The following is a 6,000-nucleotide window of genomic DNA, read 5'->3' on the forward strand; positions in this document are numbered from 1 at the left end:
GACGTGGATGGATCTAGAGACTGTCATACAGAGTGAAGTAAGTCAGAAAGAGTGAAAAAAAAGTTGTATATTAACGCATATACGTGGAACCTAGAAAAATAGTATGGATGAATTGGTTTGCAAGGTAGAAATTGAGACACAGATGTAGAGAACAAACGTATGGACACCAAAGTGGGAAAGTGGTGCGGTGGTGGGGTGGTGGGGTGATGAATTGGGAGACTGGGTTTGACATATATACACTAATATGTATAAAATGGATAACTAATAAGAACCTGCTGTATAAACAAATAAAATAAAATTCAAAAAAAAAACTAAAATAATTAATTAAACATATAGTTATTGTTGACCACATTTCAGTAATAATCTAGAATCTGAGGCCATAATATAAAATAATATGGACATGAGTCAGATCCTAGTAGAAGGAATATTCAGTGTAAGAATCTACAAAAATATTCAAAACAAAAACAAAAAATGGAAGAATAAATGGTATTATAACCATTGATATACAGATTTGTAAATATAAGCGCTCTGTACACAACTCTGTGGTAACAAATTGGCAAATAATTTTAATGGAAAATCTTCTGTTTATGTATAATTTTAAAATAATATATCTGAGAAGGATTAGAAGACCTAAATAGACCAAGCATCACAGAAGAATCAGAAAAACTTATCAAAAATTTATATCTAATAATGGACCTAGGGCCAGAGTTTTTCCAGATGATTTCTCTTAAACTTTCCAAAGAACATATAAGTCCAATGTTATCTACCACGGAATTTAGGAAAATCTTAAAACATCTTAATTCACTTTGTAGAGCTAGTGTCATCTAATACTAAAATATAAATGCTACGGAACTAAAAAGAAAACCAGTGACCATTCTCACTTGTGAAAATATGTATCTAAATACAGAACCTAAAAAAAAAGGTAACAAGTCTATATGCAGATACACACAAAACCTCACAACCAATTTCATCCAGAAATGTAAAAGTATTTTAATAATTGGAAATATTTTACTCTAGCAGCAATTATCAATTAATAATTAATAGCAAAATATAATCTAACATGTTACTGAACACCCATTCAATTATGTCCAAAAGGAGTTTACATTGAAATATTTAGAAAACTTGATATAAATGCATATTTTCTCAATATCATAAAGATCATTGTAGTGTTCATAGGGTTCTGAATATTTGCCTTTCCCTCAGCTCATTTTACTATAAACTGGTCCCCTGAACCTTCTCTGGCAATGTGAATTTAGGGCCAAGATCCATCAGTATGAATGTTCTACAAGATGATGGCAAGCCCATAACCACAACAGTGATAGGGAAATGGAGCTGCCATCAGGGCCCAGAATACTTGGACACCACATCAGTAGGAAACTGGGAGACCAAGGCTATGTGAAACTTACTGGACAATGAATTTGATAGAAAACTTAGAATAAAAGACAAAGAAGAAGAGGAATAAAAGAAAAAAGAAAGAAATGAGGAATTATGGTTATCGAAGAAAAGTAAAAGAGAAATAGAGGGTATAAGTTGAAGAAGAAGGGAGAAGAGGACTAAGACATAGAGAAAAAAAGAATGAAGGATCTTTTAAGGTAGTTATCAATATCTCCACTTTAAAGCTAAGGAAAATGACCTGCTCAAGATCAAATGACTCATAAGTCATAGAACTGCAATTTGAACATGTAGACCAAATCCTGAACTCCTAATTCTAAGCCAACCTTCTTTTCTTTACATCATGCTTCCTCCTCTCTTTTCCTTTTACTCTCACCATCCTTGAGAGCTTGGAGTCCAATTCACTGAATTCATTAAAATGATCGTTATTACACATTTATACTTGACCTGAAGATTCTTGCGTATCTTTCCCCATTCTGGATTGCAGAATACAGTACTGTCTTTAGTTTGTTTCTTTTGCTTCCTAGTCATTATCAGAATTTTACATTTTTCCTGTTGAATTTTATGTTAGATTCAACACATTGTCAAAATATTTTTAAACCCACTTTCTGATTTCTACCTAATTCACAGTTTCTTTGAGCTTTATGCCATTAGCAATTTTTATAATTGTCCCTTTTATGTTTTCTTCCTGGTTACTGATAAAAGCACTGAATAGGGCTTCCCTGGTGGCGCAGTGGTTGAGAGTCCGCCTGCCGATGCAGGGGACGCGGGTTCGTGCCCCGGTCCGGGAGGATCCCACATGCCGCGGAGCGGCTGGGCCCATAAGCCATGGCCGCTGAGCCAGCACGTGCGGAGCCTGTGCTCTGCAACGAGAGAGGCCACGACAGTGAGAGGCCCACATAACGCAAAAAAAAAAAAAAAAAAAAAAAGCACTGAATAGAACAGGATCAGGAAAAGAGAAGTAAACATTTCCCTCCAAGTTATCCTCAGTTCTTTAATTAGCACTATGTGAGTAGAGTATTTTAACTAGATACTAATCCACCAAATTATACAACCATCCCAACTGTATTTCTCCATTTTTTTTTACAAGTAAAATAAAAAGTCTCTGCTGTATACTTTATTGAAATATGGTCTCATTATATGCACTATATTTGGCTTATCCTCCCATGTAGAACTTAATTTCAAGTTACTTACACGGACAAACCGAGAATATACCATGAATCTCATATAATCTTACAAGTGGATTACTTTATTATCCTTCCTAAATGTCAATAAGAAATGCTTTTCACTGATATATATATATAAAGTCATTAAATGTGATATTAAGCATAAGCTTAGTTAAATCGCAGCATTAGCTAAGCCATCTATTTTGTATATGGTGTCCTAATTATTTTAGAGATTCCACAGATTGTTTCACGCACTTGCATACCTACTTGTCTTCTTAAAGAACATGAACCTTGTGGTCAAGACCGGGAGGAAAAAGAGCTGGATTCTCTCCCAATTCTACCAGTAGCTACCTTGGTGATGGTATTAGGTCATTACTGATGTAGGTTTCTTTTGATTCATTTATAAAATTAAAACAATTTACCACATTAGCATTTCCCAAAGTGTTCCTAAAATTTTAGTTCCATGCCTTAACAGACATTCATGAAAATATCATGTCTATGGTAAAACAGCTTTGGGCAATGTCAAAAGATTCTTTATTATAGGATTATCAGAGTCTTAAAATTAAAAATATTTTCTCCAACAAAGAGCTATGCTAGTCTTTCCCAACTTATTAAGATATACAACATTTCTCCACAGTTTATCTCGTTGGTTAGTGTTCTCCAGAGTATATGCTGGGAATTATAAAAATACACTTGAAGATGTAGGCATCACTTCTATTCCAGAGGGTTCTATAATTGTGATGTATTCTACACCCGCTCAATCAAGGTACAAGAGCTAGAATTTTCATCAGAAAGGCTGAACCCAGGCAAACTGAATAAAAATGGTGTCAGTAGGTTTGAACAAAGCTAAAACTGAAATTTTGAGGTCAATATTGATCTTGTGTTGGTGTTGTGGGGTTAAAATAATGTTCAAATAGGAAAGAAAGATATAAATTTAAGGTAGGCTTGATGAAAATTGTATATAAAATATAAGAATGTAGGAAAATAGCTTACAGAAACTATATGGTTAAAAAGAAAGCTGATATAATATTTGGATTAAATATTCTGATAGACGGCATTGGCTTGGTTGAACAAAGTATTAACAGAGTTCTTAAATTTTTTCTTGTTTTTCTGTAGATTTCTCACCTTCTTCTTAAGTTTCTACTGAACACAGAATGTTAAGAGAAAAAAAGAAAAAGCTAGAAGGCACAAAGATGAATATTATTTCTTAAAAGATAATTATTTGTTAAACTCTAATATATGCTTGCCCTCAAAGTGTTAGTCTAAGCAAGCTGTTGTATCTGTCCCCTCTGTGCACATCTGGCTTCAGGAAAGTATGAACCCAGATGTTCTTCATCATATACCATTTGTAATAAACATCAAGTTCCTTAAAGGTGGTGTTTATACAACTTTGTATTCTTCAGTATTTCTATTCTAGTACCTTTCCATAACAAATTCTCAATAAATATTTGTTGATGAAACTGCACTAGAAATGGTACGAGGTACTAGAGATACAAAGAGGCATGATATTCAGCTCCTTCCCTCAAGGCATTAATGTTCTAGTCAAAAACAACATGACTTTACAGTACGGAAAGTGCTACGGCAGAGTTATGCACAGCCCAAGGAGTGAACACAAGCAGAGCACCTAACCCAACTGAGGAGGCAAACGCGATTGATTGTTCAAGGATGAATTGGGTTAAAGACTCAGAAAAGATACTCCCAATAGAAGCAACAGAGTATGCAATGGGCAAGAAATGAGAGACAGCATGACAGAGAGAAGAAATCAAAATGACTAAAGCATTGCTTGTAGAGAGCAAGACCCTAGCCAGCTTCCACTTGTACCACCATTCTCTCTCTTTGTGATCAACTCACATTGTTTTTAGCTCTTCAAATGCACTACCCTCCATCTTGCTTAAATGAGAGTACATGTTCTATCTGATTGGAATTTGTTTCTCCAACTTTGTATAATTAAAACTCATAGAAAACTTTGAAATCTCAACTCAAGTATTTCTCACCTGTGTGACATAGTTCAAGCTACCTTTTCCTATGGGTGTTATTTTGCTTAGTTTAAACATGGAGCCGGGCTTCCCTGGTGGCGCAGTGGTTGAGAGTCCGCCTGCCGATGCAGGGCACATGGGTTCGTGCCGTGGTCCGGGAAGATTCCACATGCCGCTAGGCCTGTAAGCCATGGCCGCTGAGCCTGCGCGTCCAGAGCCTGTGCTCCGCAACGGGAGAGGCCACAACAGTGAGAGGCCCGCGTACCGCAAAAAAAAAAAAAGGAGCCGAGTGGTGGGTGATGAGGGTGAGACGGCAACTTTAAGAATGATTGCAAATATTAAAAGAATAAAGGAATGCCAAATTCCTTTGTAAGTAAAAAAAGAACTACATGCCATTATTGTTATTCATATACAAACAGGCTTTTTCAGAGACTAGCAGGTATGAATAAGTCAGGTAATCAGTAGCTTTTGTCGATAACTGAAGTGGTGCATAGCATGAAAACCACAAACTTAAATAGAATTTTATAGCCATTCTTTCCTTACTTCTTTCATGAATTAGTTTACTCTCATACTGATTTTCTATATAATGTCCTAGTGGCATATTCTGACTTTTGAGTTGTCTCCTTGTTTTGGTTTCCTTTCTAAAATGAATGACACTTGAGAACAATTTATATCTATGAATTTATCACCTAAGCTCAGGGAACATATCGTTGTAAAAGGTCAAATATAAACGTCCACTTTTTTCAGAACTAAAATATTTTGAACTCAATACACTATGAAATTTTAAATTGCATCTTAATACAGTGGGCCATTCCATTCAGAAGTAATGCTTTTTATACAATTTAAGGGAACAGCATTCAGAGCTTTTAAAACCCTTTCTTAATCTCTTTTCTATTTCCGTAATTTACTCTTCTATCATGTACAGGCCGGTGTTTTGCTGTAGACATTTCTCAACAAATATGTCTTAAGCTCTTATACGTCTACTCAAGAAATGTATGAGATATTCCTGATGATTACTTTTATTTTTTCTTGATACCTATGTAAAAATTGATACAAAGGTAAACTTTACCATGAAAACTGGGACAAAAGTTCACTAGACTTCAACAGTTTATAAATTACGTCTATTGGGAATACTTTCTAATTTAAAAAACAACCTACCTTTATTGGCAATGTACCTGATCTGCTTTCCTTCAGTCACACAGAGTTAATGTAGTATCTTATTGATGGGGCTTCATTTGCATCTTACTATGCTTTCTAATTAGTCTCTTTACATAAACGTCTATTTTTAAAGTTTTTTACATAACCCTTTTTAACAAAGCAAATATGTATGTTAAAAACCTAGTTAACTATTTAAATTCAAAATCTGACATGTTTTGTTCTTGGCGTACAGTAAAATTTATGTTAGACGACTGTGTTTCCGATCTTAGGATATGCTATGATACTGATGACATTCATCCGTTCATATA

This window comes from Stenella coeruleoalba (assembly GCF_951394435.1).
Source record: "Stenella coeruleoalba genome assembly, chromosome: 11".
Taxonomy (NCBI): domain Eukaryota; kingdom Metazoa; phylum Chordata; class Mammalia; order Artiodactyla; family Delphinidae; genus Stenella; species Stenella coeruleoalba.